Source organism: Herpailurus yagouaroundi, unplaced genomic scaffold (assembly GCF_014898765.1).
Source record: "Herpailurus yagouaroundi ecotype Mexico unplaced genomic scaffold, PumYag 141, whole genome shotgun sequence".
Classification (NCBI taxonomy): Eukaryota; Metazoa; Chordata; class Mammalia; order Carnivora; family Felidae; genus Herpailurus; species Herpailurus yagouaroundi.
The window spans coordinates 1,378,733-1,394,359 of record NW_024412396.1 but is presented as its reverse complement, the minus strand read 5'-3'; the positions used below and the strand labels follow the sequence as shown (position 1 = coordinate 1,394,359).

The window sequence follows — 15,627 nt, the reverse complement described above, 5'->3', positions numbered from 1 at the left end:
TTTCATGTGTTCTTTCTGATTTTATCCCAGACATACGTAGATACTCTCCTTCTAGGAAATTGTGTCAAAAGTATTGGAAGAAGCCTCCGTGAGATATACTTTTTATTTCTTTTTTTTTTTTTTAGTTTAAGTTCCAGTTAATCAGTGTAAATTAGTTTCAGTGTGCAGTATAATGATTGAACACTTCCATATATGACCTGGTGCTCCTCACAACTTGCAGATACATTCACTTTATACTGTATTTTGCCCCCAGTGGTAGTAATAATAGTTAACACTACACCTCAGGAAGTTTGAAGACTTTTGACATTTGGGGTAATCTTTTTTTTTTTTTTTTTTTGTTTACTTATTTGAGAGAAAGTGCCAGTGTGGGAGGGGTGGAGAGGGAGAGGGAGAATCCCAAGCAAGCTCCCGTGCTGTCAGCGTGAAGCCTGAAAGAGGGGCTCAATCCCACCAACCATGGGATCATGACCTGACCTGACACCAAGAGTCTGAGGCTTACCAACTGAGACACCCAAGTGCCCCTAGGGTAGTGCTTTGCTTATGCTTTTGTTTTGTTTTTAATCCTACCTTGTTCCAAAGGGATTTGAGGCTGTTGAGTTTGAGGCTAGCCAGTCCCCTCACAGTTGAGACAAAACTAAAACTGTGTAGTTTCTGTACAGGAGTTTTTCTTTAGCAGCCAAAAAAAAAATCTTCAGTGACTGGGAGGCATCAGAGCATTGGTCAAAGAGCATTCTGTCTAGATCTGTTGCTTTCAGAGTCATCAAAGCATACCATTTTGATAGTTTGGAGGTGTTTTTGTTTTTTGTTTTTTTTGAGAGCATGAGCTGGGGAGAGGGACAGAAGAAGAGAGAATTTTTTTTTAATGTATGTTTATTTTTTAATGTTTATTCATTTTTGAGAGACAGTGTGAATGGGGCAGGGGCAGAGAGAGAGGGAGACACAGAATCCAAAGCAGGCTCCAGGATCTGAGGTGTCAGCACAGAGTCTGACGCGGGGCTCGAACCCACGAACCGTGAGATCAGGACCTGAGCCAAAGTCGGACGCTCAATAGACTGAGCCACCCAGGTGTCCCAGAGAGAGAGAGAGAGAGAGAGAGAGAGAATCTTAAGCAGGCTCAATACTCAGCACAGAGCCTGACACAGGGCTTGATCCCATGACTCTGGGATCCTGACCTGAGTCTATATCAAGAGTCACGTGCTCAGCTGACTGAGCTGCCCAGGCTCCCTTGGAGCGTATCTTTTTAGTTTGAAATCCCACATCCTATTCTGTTATTAAAACCACATGGTTGGGCGGGGTGGAGGGGCGGTGTGCCTGGCTGGTTCAGTGGGAAGAGCATGGGACTCTTGATCTTGGGGTTGTGAGTTCAAGTCCCATGTTGGGTAAAGAGATTACTAAAAAAAAATGAACTTAAGGGGCACCTGTGTGGCTCAGTCGGTTAAGCGTCCGACTTCAGCTCAGGTCATGATCTCATGGTTTGTGGGTTTGAGCCCCGCATCGGGCTCTGTGCTGACAGCTCAGAGCCTGGAGCCTGTTTCAGACTCTGTGTCTCCCTCTCTCTCTGCCCTTCCCCTGCTCACGCTGTCTCTATCTCTCAAAAATAAATAAATGTAAAAAAAAAAAATTAAAAAAAATGAATTTAACCCACTCATAATCTTGTATACTTAGATATTTCACCAATGTAAGGAAAGCATGAGAAAACTACTTGGGCAATGTATTGATCATTGCTGATGTCCAGAGTGAAATGGTCTTGAAGAATTAAAGGAAGTAGATTCCCCAGCCCACACCACCCCCAATGCAAAGAATAGTAGTTAAGAGATAATAAGGGTGTTTGGTTCCTAAAGGCCAGCACCAGAGACACCTTTCTGACTCAGACAGTAGAGGAAGGGACTCGATCTAGGGGTTCTGAGTTCAAGCCCCCACCTTGAGGATAGAGCCTACTTAAAAAGTAAAAAGGGCAGGACCATGGTTAATGTTATTGCAAGCAGTAAATCAAACTACTAGATCATTGCAGATAGTAGAAATTAGTAGAGCAGGCACACCCGTTCCTTTCCATGCCTGTAACTAGTTTGATAGGTTTATTTTGTACCAAATAAGCAGAAGGAACCTATTGGTTTTTATTCCAGAAACATAAAAATTAAGATCATTGCTGTATGTGCATTTACAGACGCACACCAATGGCACGGCTGGTATATTGTTTTGGTAAATTCTAATACCTCAAATTGATAATGATAATGGCAGTAAGTAGCCAAGGGGAAATTTGGATTTTGCTCAATATACAGGGAAATGTTTTTGGCCAAGTCTTACCACTCCTGTGGCACAAAGTATTGCTTTGATTCCTTACTGACCCTGAGTGCCTACTATGTTTGACTATGCAAATATATTATTCCCTGAGAAATTCCTTTTTATGATCTGGAAGGATTCACTTCACTCAATTTCAAAAAGCAAAACCTTCCTGTAGCAAGTTGCAATAGGGATTTAGACTAGGAAACACGGAAGTGTAAGGCCGTCCTCACTAATGGCCTTCCTCACACATAATCTCTTCTGGAAGACCTCTATCATGTGTTCTACTCATATTCATACATTGTTTGAGTCTAGTGATGAATTTGGGGCCCTTAAAAAAAAATTCCTAAATCCTGTTCATTTATAAGAAACTCCCAGTCCCGGATACTGTCAAACTCAAATTGGAAAACTTGTAAGTGAAGCATTAGGATTGGAAGCACCTAGAATAGATACATAGCTTATGTTGGTCTTACGCTGATATTATGAGGAATGAGGTGTCTATAAAGGATTTTCCTAAGACTGGGAAAATCCACTCTCATTCCAAAAAATTGACTTTTGTTGCTGCTGTGATTTTGGTAAGGTCTCTTCACTCCTATGAGAGGGGGGTGGTGGTTGCCTCCAACTACACTAAGTCCTCTTCCAGCCCATGGTGACTGGGGACATTCTGGTTATATGAAGTATGTGAGGGCTGGACCTAAGTAGTTCGACGGAACTCCGGAAAGGGCTTCAAATTCCTTAAGCACTCCTTCCTCTTCCCCGTCCCCAAGGCACCGGCCCGATTCAAGATGGCTTCCCTGAGACAGGTAACTAAATGTTTTAGTTTAGAGCGCCCCCACCGGCGGGGGTCAAAAAAAAAAAAAAAAAAGATACCGAGAGGCCTGAACGCCTGTGAACTGAGCAGTCAGAAGCAAGCTGCCGCCAGATTTTATTTTCAATCAGGCATATCTGTGGTTGCCTACGTACCCTTCTCAGCCTTTTAGGACCTCCCACCCTCCAGAGACTTCCTGGATGGCGCTCACACTACCTTGCTGGAAGAGGCCGGGCGTCAGCCCTACCATTGGTGGGTGGGAGCGGAGGTGGGAGGAGCCGAGGGAGAATGGACTACCAGCAAGCTAGATTGAGGCGAGGGCTGGCCATGCTCCGCCGGAAGGCGCCTTGTTCTCCGAAAGGGTGAGTTGAAACGCTGGCTGGAAAGGAAGCACCAGGACTTGTTCAGGTAGGCTTCCCGCTCATGCCTGCTCACCAGTGCTGGTCCAAGACTCTTTGCAAAACTAAAGCTCTTAGAATTGGTTTCCATAACTCATCCTCCTCCTCGCTCCCCCGCTCCTTGCCCGTCCCCCAGTTGTGAGGGATCAGGTGCTGGGTGATGCTCTGGACTGAACCATTCTCCTTTGTGAAAGGCCGGGGGAGAGGGCGGCTGCTGGGCCGCGGGGCCCCAGCCGGGCCAAGCCGCGAAGGGGGCTGCCCCGCCGCTGTGGGGTTTTTAGGGCTTGTCATTGCATTACAGGGCGTGGTGTCGATTTGGGGCAGCTCCTTGTTCTGCTTGCCCCTTTAGCGGAGAGAAAACTCCCCGGCTCCGTTTGGTTATTCCATACTTTGGACTCAGAAGTGGGAGGTTAGGGTTTTTTGTGTTTTTTTTTTCTTTTTTGTCTGCTTTCTTGTATTTTAGTAACAAAAGTGGGTAGGAAAGCTTAGGGCGAGCGTGTGCATATTGTTATACATTATTAGGTGTAATTTCGTGGGTCTCTGGGAGGGCAGATCGGGTTTTTGGAGAGTATTTAGAGATGGTGGGAAGAGAGGAGCTCAAGCCTTGGCGTCTCCATTGACAGGTCTGCAGAGCTTACTGGTCTTCTGATGCATTATGTAAACTCTTCACTAGCAGAAGACCCCTCCCCCTGCCTCGGAGCGAATGCAATTTCTTTATTTACCTGTCTCTAGTGTCGCAGGAAATTTTCCAGCCATTGCAGCAACTGTGCAAGTGCAGCGGCTCTTGCCCTTAAGGGACAGTCGTGAAGTGATTAAGGTCTTCAGAGAAGTGTATAGTGGGGGTGTCTAGATGGACCAGTCTCTTTTCAATGACTGAGCATAGTGAGCTAGGGGTCGAAGACTTAGAACTCGATGTCTTGTCCTAGTGGAACGCCCCACGTTGAAGCCACAGGAGCTGCATTATTGGTAACTACTGCATCCTACTCTCACACTAGCATCCACAGATTACTTACTCTTCACGTTGTTCTGAGCCTTTGAGTTCAGTCAGGGATTCTCTAACAGGGTTATCCTTAGAATCGGCTGAGGCCCTATCTGGTGTGGGACACGGTGGATGGTAGGGGGGGAGTTTCGGATTTGAGTAAGTTCCTCTGTTAGTTAATTAGATCATGCCTCTGCTTAGGAATTTCTTTTGTAGTGGTCACCAAATAGCTTTCAGAACAAATTGTGGTGTTTTGGACTTATCCCACCTCTTAAAAGAGAGTTATGATAAAACATTTTCTACTTAAGAAGACCTGGGTTACAAGAGTGGCACACAAGTGGGTCTGCAAGGCATGATGAAGGACATTGGCCCAAAGAGAGGGTGGGCGAGTGTGATGGGACAGGCCTGGGGGAAGGGTTAAAACTGAAGTGGTGAAGGAGTAATGGATGGAATCAGGGATTTGATGGAGCAGTGTAGGGGTACTTGCACAGTTCACACACCTTCCCCATGTTTGATCTATCCTGTGCGTCTGGCCTTTTGATTTTGTCAGTTTGGAAACTGACATGGATAGAAAATGATAGAAAGGGAGAGAAATCTACCGAGCTGATTGTGAATCACCAGGAAACAGACCTTGTATTTTCTGGGACAGTCTTCTCTACAGCACCACCAGGTGATGAGATGGAAGAATCTTGGCATTGTGGTCACCACCACTGCAGAGTTTAGTTATAACAGGAAAAAACTTGACATTTTATTTGAAGAATCTAATAGTGATAGGTAAGATAGAGTTCTGATAGGTTAGGTAGGATGGTGAGGGGGAATCAGTCTTTCAAAGAAACTAATGTACCCCTCTCCTTTGAAAAGGGTGAGATGTTTTTAACCTAAACTACCACTTAAGATTAATTTGTGGTGCCAAGAACTAACTGTATTTGCTTACTGAAAGAATGAGATTTGATATTCTCATCTGTGGAAGGACTGTAACATTTTAACATAGCATGGAGATAAATGTTTATGCTTTGAAGATACTGTTTGTCCACTGCCTTGCAAGAGTTAAATTGTCTTCTAAGCCTACATTGAGCCTGATACCTGGGGAATAAACAAGACAAATATTTTCTGGCTCCTCCGCCCTTACCCCTAGGAGTCACTCTACTTCTGGACTTGCATTTGGGCAAGTCCCTGATCTGTGGTCTTCACGTGACCTACCTTGCCCTACTGTGACTCACCTGTATTTACTGTTTTACCTTAGCAGTCGATTCATTGATATAGTATCATTTCATATTTTACTTGGTTGAACTTTTCATTATCTCTTCAGTTGATTTTTTTAGTCTTTTCCTCACAAAGTTGGTGATCTTCCTTTCATCCTTCTATTATGATTTTGTTCACTTTGCTTTTTGTTTTAATTCACTGATATTGTGCCTTTTTTACTTATGTCTTGTTGAGACCTTTATTAAAAAAATATTTATTTTTGAGAGAGAGCGAGCGAACAGGGGGGCGTGGGGAGGTGCAGAAATAGAGGGGGACAGAAGATCCGAAGCAGGCTCTGCTCTGACAGCAGCGAGCCTGATGCAGGGCTCAAACTCATGAACCATGAGGTTGTGATCTGAGCTGAAGTCAGACATTCAACTGACTGAGTCACCCAGGTGCCCCATTGTTGAAGCCTTTTAAGATATGTAAAGAGACCCTAGTTTTTTTTGTTGTTGTTTTTTTTTTAATTTTTTTTTCAACGTTTATTTATTTTTGGGACAGAGAGAGACAGAGCATGAACCGGGGAGGGGCATAGAGAGAGGGACATACAGAATCAGAAGCAGGCTCCAGGCTCTGAGCAATCAGCCCAGAGCCCGACGCGGGGCTCGAACTCAGGGACCGCGAGATCGTGACCTGGCTGAAGTCGGACGCTTAACCAACTGCGCCACCCAGGCGCCCCAAGAGACCCTAGTTTTTAAGATGTGTTCTTTTGGTACCTTGTACTCAGTTGTATATTTATAAAACAAAGCTGTTGTATCAACCGTTTATTTTGGCCTAAAGGTTTATTTAATCCTTTATTACATTCTGAATTTTATCCTGGATAACCTTTCCTCACCTTAACCTCTTGTTTTGTTTTGTTTGTGCAAGTGTATCAAGTTGTAATGTAGCTTTTTTTGTGTGTTCTTTCACTCGATTTCATATTGCCTTTAAGATTTTCATTGTATTTATGTTGCAAAGTAAGTCTATGTCTTTGTAATTACTGGATGTTTTAAATTTAAACTACAAAGTGTGTTAGTCTCCAGATTTCTCATTAAGCTCTTCTGTAGGTAACGTTTCTTTTGCCCTTTTATGATCCATTACTTTCTATCCTTCACATAGGCTCTTGGTTGTTTAATGTCACATGTAGCATAAGTGGTCAACTTTAAAGTATCTTTTTTTTTAGACTGATATTCTATGCCTTTTATTCAGTTGTTTTTTTAGACTAACTTTAAAATATCTTAATTGTTGCCTTAAGAGTGCAGCAGGAGACTTAAAAAAAAAAAAAGCAAGTCATTTTTACCCACCCATGTATGATATAATATAATAAAAAAAAAAAAATCCAGCAGCACAAACAGAAAGTAGACTGGCATAGATAATTGTTTTACATTTGTGTTCAGCATCAATGGATATATTGGAATATATTCCAAGCAGTAGAGCAGCACAGGGAATCTAGACAATGTTCTAGCGCCTTCAAATTCTGACTATCCAAGTATATTCTCACTTGTTTGTTTGATAAGAATTTCCAGAGCATCACACTCACTCATAATCAAGTAAATGTACAAAAAGATTTCGAAGACAATTTTAAAAATTAGGGAGCCTGGGTGGCTCAGTCGGTTGAGTATTTGACTTTGGCCGAGGTCATGATCCCGTACTTCATGGGTTTGAGCCCTGTGTTGGGCTCTGTGCTGACAGCTCACGAGCTTGGAGCCTGCTTCAGATTCTGTGTCTCCCTCTCTCTCTCTGCTCCTCCCCTGCTTGCACTCTCTCTGTCTCCCCAAAATAAATCAACATTAAAAAAAAAGTTTTAAAAAGTACTTATTCTTATGCATAGTTTTTAGGAAAAGATTGGCTTTATCATTGAAAGAATGGAAACATCCCTGAATTATCTCCTCTGTACATTTCCATAGACATTTACTGTGTATGGCTTCATTTCATTTGGTCTTTTCAAAGTTTATTTCATTTTAAAAAGATAATTAAATGACATACTACTGAAATTACTACAAAATAATAAGACTGCTTTTTTTTTCTCCTCTGTATGTCAGCTACTTAATCCTTTGTCAGTAGTTCTAATCCTTTTGGTAATGTCCCAATATTCTAGTAATTTGTAATTCCATAAAAACACCTTTTTGTTTTGAGAGTCTACATTTCTTCTAAAACTCTGTATCTTTCTGAGAAAGGATATATTAACTGAATTCTTAATTTCATCATTCAGGAGCTGTAAAGTCTTTCAAGTTTCTCAAGTTGTCTCTCATGGTGGTTATAGAAACCTTTGGAATATCCTGCTTTTCATTTTTTTTTTTTCTTCCCACGACATACTTTAGGGATACACTACATCTTGGAGATTTATTCCTTTGGGACATGGGTATTCAGAGGTACATTGTCTATTAGTGACATGGGAATTTCATTTTGGTTGTTCTAGAAGAAATCAGTGGTTTCAGTGGTTTAGCTGTCTATTTAGAGCCCAAATCATAACAGAATTTCCTAATAGAACGTAATTTTCACTTTCTGATACAGATATCAGATACACATCAGTAAAACATCTACCTACGTAAACTGATAGGAAGATTTTTCTGGATTTTTATTTTTATTTATTTATTTTTAAATGTCTTTATTTAAAAAAAATTTTTTTAAATGTTTTTATTTATTTTTGAGACAGAGAGAGAGCATGAGCAGGGGAGAGGCAGAGAGAGAGGGAGACACAGAATCTGAAGCAGGCTCCAGGCTCTGAGCTGTCATCACAGAGCCCGACACAGGGCTCAAACTCACGGACTGTGAGATCATGACCTGAGCCGAAGTCAGACACTTAACCGACTGAGCCCCCCAGGCGCCCCTATTTATTTATTTTTGAAAGAGACAGAGTGTGAGCAGGGAAGGGGCAGACAGAGAAAAAGAGAATTCCAAGCAGGCTCCAGGCTCCTAGCTGTCAGCACAGAGCCTGACGTGGGGCTTGAACTCTCAAACTGCGAGATCATGACCTGAGCTAAAGTTGGAATCTTAACTGACTGAGCCACCCGGATGCCCTGATTTTTCTGGATTTTTAAATAGGGGCTACCAAGTTGCATGAGCATGGACCTTTCATCCGTGTTACATTCTTCATTGCTTCTACTCAGTAAAGTTCTTTTTTCCTCTTGTCTGGGGAGTGGAGCATATGAGTCAGCTCTTTATTTATACATCAGTTCTCCTATAAAATGTAGTGCCTGTTTTTCAGGTGTGCCTCCTACTGGGGGGCACCTTCTTCATGAGGCCTTAAGTGTGTGTCTGTGTGTGTGTGTGCGTGCGCACACATATATATATAACGGTTGTTTCCATTCACTGCTCTTCTGAAAGTCATGGAGTCAAAAGTTGAGGCAGTTAGATGGAAGCATGTGAACTACCAAGGGGCAGCCTAGTCAATTGGAGGCTTCTATGTTCCCACCACAGGCATTGTGAAGTAAATGGAGTACTGTGAGAAAGACACTGGCATCATTCCTACAAACACAAAAAATGATTAATTGAATTACCTGAATGTTGCCCTAGACACCAGTGCTGGTTGAAGTCTGTTCCGTGGTTTTAAGGTTAAAGGGCTATACTGCTTTCTCAGAGTCTTTTCATCTCGCCCAGCAGTCCTGCTATTCTAATTGTGAAACTTTTACATCTATTTCAGTATCCTACCATTCTGCTTAGTAGACCAGCACAGCCAAGTCTCTAAGGAGTGATTTTGCTTTGAGAGAAACCTTTAATGGTACTCTTTCAAATTATTGCATAGGGAATAATAAACTCCTTTTCATTTGCCTACTATGTGCCAAACAGTGGACCTTATCTTTTAGTCTTCAGAGGAACCCTGAAATGTATGTGACGTTAGTAGCTTCATTTTACAGAAGAGGAAAAATAAGACTTAGCGAGGTTAGGTAACTTAGCCAGGAGTGGGATTCTGGTCTGTCCGACTTCAAAACCCCATTCATTAGCCAGCCTCCCCCCCATTGAAAAGTTCAGTGCTGACCCCTGTGAGAGAACGGTCTTTGACCACGACATTAGACAGGTAAGCATTCTGTAGCCTGTTAAAGCTGTACCTTAAGCAGTTGAAGAACCTTTCTTCAAAAATTAATTTTTGTCTTTGTATCTCTGTTAAAAGGGGGAAAAAAAAGAATAATAGTTTGTTTATTTTATTTAACCTAAGTTATTTTAAAGATAAGATATATGAAATACTAAGCTCTACAGAGGAAATTCATTTGGTCAGTCTTCCAAATAACTCCATTTTTTAGCCAATGCAAGTCAAACTAGCTCACTAAATTTTCATCAGTCCCATGTCCCATGAGGTCATTTTTGTGCCTGGAAGCCCAAGTGTGATAATAACAGTGGTTTATAATGTTTCTCCTCCCTTTGCCACATACACTTTTTTTAAACATAAATGTTGCAGTGAAAATAATATCTCATAAATAATTAAGTAAAAGTTTATATTTTTCTGTTAGGCTGAGCAAATGTATGTACACTTGGCTCAGTTAAAAAAGCGCCTGCAAGAGTGCTATGTGTGTGGGGATGGGGGGAGCATACGGAGGCCTAGGACTTTATTACCTAAATTGTATATATTGTTACTTATACCGGATGCCCAAAAGTGGCATCATACAAGGTGGATATGTTGATCCAGTTAGATATTCTTCAGCTGGAACCCAGAATGTTATTTTCACCTTGGTGACCATGTGCCAGCAAAGAAGTACTTTTCCAGATCAGTCTAACTCGACTTATGGGCCATGATCCTTAAAGATTAGGCTCTTATTTTCTGTCTTCAGACATAGGGAAAACTCTAGAGTTTTACTGGAAAAAAAAAAAATCTACATTGAGGCTGATGTGAAAATGAATCCATGCCCTAGTTGGGTCATATGGGTATAGTGTCATCTATTTGCTTCTTGCCGCAGTTTTAAATTGGCTGCCACTGAGGCTTTATGGTCCCAAGCCTAAAGGAGGTAACTAAAATTTCATTATTTTCAATACTGATTATCACACTATAGAATATCGTATTATGTATATTGTATGTAACCCCTTTGACTATATATAAATGCTGTGTCAACTCCACGTTCTCAAAAGTGAAGATTCTATAATGCGTCTTCTGAATGAATGTTTCTGGTAGGAAACATGCCTCTGCCCATTTATTATCTGCAGTCTGAGGGAAGCCCTTGCTCTTGCTCAGAAACCTCCCCATTACCTCTCCACAGCCCCACTCCCACACACCTTTGGCTAGAAGTTGAAAATGCACTCCTGGGGCGCTCCCTGGCTCAGTTGGTGGAGCATGCGACTCTTGATATCTTGATGTCTGGGTTGTAAGTTCAGGCCCCACATTGGGTGTAGAGATTACTTAAAAATAAAATCTTAAAAAAAAAAAAAAAAAAGGAAAGAAAATGCAGTCCCTCAAGAAAAGTGCATTAAATGCCTATTACCACCTGAGAAGCAAAGGGAATAGGGTGATAAGTCATACACAGTTTTTGCCTTTGTGGAACTTACATTCTAATGGCGGAGGCAGTAACATCAAACAACTGATTCTATAATCAGTTATTTAATCTCACTACAAAAATAAAGTTATGGATATTACAGGAGAATTTATCATGGGGGCATCTAACCTAAAGCATACTACAGTAAGGTGATTAAGAATGTGATTTCTGAAGCCACACTGCCTAAATTTGAATGTGGTACTATTTTTCACTAGCTGTGGGATGTTGGCAAATATCTTGGTGCCTGTTTCCTTGTCTGTTAAAAAAAAGAGAGAGATTCCAGACTTAATAAAATTGAATATGTTAATGAATTTTAATTGTTTAGAAGCAAGCTTGGCACATAATATACACTAAATAAATTTGGCTGTTTTTGTTTGTGACATCAGGAAAAGCTTTTCTTTGAAATGATGATGTCGAAATGAGCTTTGAAGGGTAAGTTAGAGTTAAATAGGCAGAATGGAGGAAAAGCAGTTAGAAGGCACTTGCAATAATAGTTCAGGGAAGTAGGGATGGTAAGTTGATCTAGAATGGCAGTGGAGACAAGTGGATGCATTTGAGGGATATTTAGGAGGTAAAGGTAGGATTTTAAAATAATGTATATGATGGTAAGGAAGAGATTTTCTGGTCTCTGCAGCCGTGACTGTTGGAAGATGATTACCCTCTTTGTGTGTGTGCATGTGTGGTGGTGGGGATGAAGGAGACTAGGCAGACTACCAAGGAATCAGCCTCCTTGAGGTAATAAGCCTTTATAGGGAGAATTGAACAAGTGAGTAAGCCAAGGAGATTGGAGACACTACCAAGAAAAGCCATTGAGTAAGCAAGTAGATGTATGGGGTCCAGAGTCCAGGGTTGACCTCTTGCCCAGAGATATAAATGAGAAATATAAGCATATAGATCATTTGTTGAAGGAAATAATAATAGTTGAGGCCATGTATGTAAATTAGGCATTCTTGAAAAGAAAGTACAGAAAGAATTAAAGAGGGCTTAGGACCAAACCTTGGTGAGCTTCAACAATGAAAGGCTGGTAGAGAAGAGTAGCAAAGCAGAAGTGGCCAGAGAGGTAGAAAGAAAACCAGAAAAGTCATCCTGATGTCCTGGAAGCTGTCTGAAAAAAGTGTGTGAGAGTGGGAATGGTTTTTCTAAAATTTATGTGATCCTTCTTGGATCCCTGAGATTCTTAATTTAGGTCTCTCACCACTTAAGGTTGGATACTAGTGACTTAGAACATCTATCTAGAGCAGGTTTAGGCTGACTAAAGCCAGTTAGTTGAACATAATCTTCAGACTCTAGAATCTAAACTGTAGTTGTTCCTTTTTGCCTTAAATTAGATATAATATAGAGGAAGAGAGCCTAGAGTGTACATTCAAGTAATATAGATATTACCTGGCTGAAATTAACAAATTATTTTGGAGGCCATTAATCTGGGAGGTGATCCCCTCTAAGACTGACTAGCATCTCCTAGGTAGGTAAATTTTTTTCCCGACGATATATCCAGCAACATTAGTTGAGTACCTCCTAGGACATAGTGTTTATGTGCCAAATACTGTGTTAGGTGTTTCATTAATCCTCATTAATGGCATTGTAACTTGATTCCCTTTTGTACAGAAGAATGAACTAGATTCAGAAAGGTTAATGTACTTGGTGGGACAGAAATTTGAATCCATGTCCCTCTGACTTCAATGTTCATTATACCTCCATGTACAAATATAGCTAAAATAATAAAGTAGAAGATACTTATCCTAAAAGAATACTTAACAAAAAAGCCGTGAAAGCTCAAAAGGGACTGATTACTTGGGTTTGACAGTGAAAAGTAGGAATTAAGAAGGCTTTCAATTATTATATCCAGTGGACATTTAAAAATTATTATATTGTCAGACATTTTTGCTTTATTTGATATAATTGGTCACTCTCTCCCCCTGCAGTTCTCTACTCTGTTTGCTTCTGTGACTTGCACTGCTTGCTTCTCTAGCTTTTCCTTCTCTACCTACTTAGGTGTAGCTTATTTGACTCTTTAAAAAAATTTTTTTTGAATTTTTGTTTAAATTCTAGTTAAAATAGTATAATATTAGTTTCACGTCTATAATATAGTGATTCAACACTTCCGTACAACACCTGGTACTTATCACACTAAATATACTCCTTAATCCCCATCACCTATTTTACCCATCCCTCCACCCACTGGTTGAGTAGGCTCTGTGCCCAACATGGGGCTTGAACTCACAACCTTAAGATCAAGAGTTGTATGCTGCCCGCTTATTCCAATTCTTTTTTTTTTTTAATTTTTTTTTTAAACGTTTATTTATTTTTGAGACAGAGAGAGATAGAGCATGAACGGGGGAGGGTCAGAGAGAGAGGGAGACACAGAATCTGAACAGGCTCCAGGCTCTGAGCAGTCAGCACAGAGCCCGACGCAGGGCTCGAACTCACATACCGCGAGATCGTGACCTGAGCCGAAGTCAGATGCTTAACCGACTGAGCCACCCAGGCGCCCCCGCTTATTCCAATTCTTAAATCCTGGTGTTCTCCTGGGTTCCTCCTAACTTTTCTCACTCTGAATCAAAAATCTCAACACTTGGGTTTCCAACTACATGTTTTGGTTAGCCTGCAGTGTTTAAAGTGTGTTTTTTTTTTAAATTAGTTGTCTACATTTAAAACCTAGATTTACATAAAACTCTATTTCTGGCATTTGAAAAATCTGAAGTTCTCTCTCAACCTTGGGTGTGCATTTCCATATGCCAACAATTAACTAGAGCTGACTAGCAGCTACACTCTCTTGGATTCTTCAGTCCTTCACAGACTCCAACATTCTCTGTTGTCTCTCAATGGTATTGATGCAGTTTTTTGTATACTTGCTCTGCTTTACATACCCCCTGGGCAATCTCCACTCAGCACTTTTAGTTAGATACTGAGTACTTTAAATCTATCACCAAGCCAACTTTCCGATTTATACATCCAATCTCCTATCAAATTTTACTAACTTGAACTGCTCTAGGCAACTCAGATTCAACATGGCTGGACTAAACATAGCTAAACTCCTCTTTCTCTAAACTTTAGGTTCTATGGATTTTTATTCCCTAAATATTACTCAGCTCTGTCCCTTCTTTCTTATCATTACCTTTTGACCCACATTGCTATGATTCAGGCACTAATCTCCTTGTTAGGGTTCTTGGTTACAAACAACAGAAATCATCTTTTGGCTAATTTAAGCAGAAAGGGGATTTATTGGAATGATACTGTGCAGCTCACAAAATCAATGGGAATGCTAGACAGTCTGGTTTAGAAAGTGATCTGAAAACTAAGGGAGGTTAGAGACATAGAGAACATGTCCAGGGTTAACACCACTGAATAGTCTGTTCAGGATGCTATAGTAGAACTCAAGTGTCTTCCATTGCTGAGTATTGTTGAGTTGGTTCTGGGTCTTTGCATTACCTCTGCAAAGTCAAAATTCCCTATAGGACTGTCCACTTAAAGTAGTTTGGGTCACATGTGTACTTTGTCTTTGCCAGGAAAAGGAGGTGACCCCCCCACCATCCAATTTCCCATCTTCTCTAACAGGCCACCCCCCTATAGTGGGAGGTAAGATCCAGCCTCCCATTGAGAGTCCTGCCTTGAGCTAGTCTGCCAGTATAGAAAAGGGGCTTTTGGTTGCTGAGCAGAAAAAAAAAAAATCAAATTTATACTATACAGCTTTTTTTTTCCTATATATATATATATATATATATAGGAGAGGGTATATATATATATATATATATATGTGTATATATATATATATATATATATAGGAGAGGGTATATATATATATATGTATATATATATATATATATATATATATATATGGAGAGGGTAGAAGAAAAAGGTTATCAAGGAAGTAATTTCTTAAAAGATGAGGAGGAGTTAACTAAGGAAGTAAAGTGGGTCACAAAAAAGGCGTATTCAGGCAATAGGGATAAGAGGAAAGTCAAAACAAAGCACAGAAATGGCAAACAGCATGAGACATTAGAGGAAACTAAGGAACTTTGTAGTTCATTATTGCCAAAGTGTAAATCACAACAAAATTAATGGAGATTGAAAAAACAGGTTAAGGCCAGACCCTTTAAGGAAGGCCTTGAATGCCATGTTAAAGCATTTTCTGATGGGCGGATGAGGAGCCTCTGAAACAGAATGACATGAGCAGAACTGCGTTTCAGTTAGCTAACTGGCTACTGAATAGAGAATACATCTGGGAAATGAGGGGTTAGGGACACAGAAACACTTTAGGAGGCTGCTGTGGTAGTCCAGAAAAAAGCTGTATAGTGGAAATTTGATTTTTTTTTTCTGCTCAGCAACCAAAAGCCCCTTTCCTATATTGGCAGAATAGCCCAAGGTAGGAGCCTTAATGGGAGTCTGTGTGTATATATATACTCCTACCTGTTGTGAGTTCTCTGAGGGTAGAAATTATGTCTTATTCACCTTTGATTCTCTAATATTTCCACATTAGTG

The 15,627-nt window shown here is 40.6% G+C and overlaps 1 protein-coding gene across 3 annotated transcripts in view; it reads left to right on the top strand.

Annotated features, from left to right (window-relative positions):
* The first annotated feature begins 3,394 nt into the window (after positions 1-3,394).
* CHD8 (chromodomain helicase DNA binding protein 8) overlaps positions 3,395-15,627 on the top strand; it is a 62,057-nt gene continuing 49,824 nt past the window's right edge. The window contains exon 1 of one of the 3 annotated variants that reach the window (XM_040476576.1): positions 3,395-3,496. The gene's annotated coding sequence lies outside the window, so the exon portion shown is untranslated. The remainder of the gene's footprint in view (positions 3,497-15,627) is intronic. The other 2 variants (XM_040476572.1, XM_040476577.1) reach the window with 2 other exon arrangements.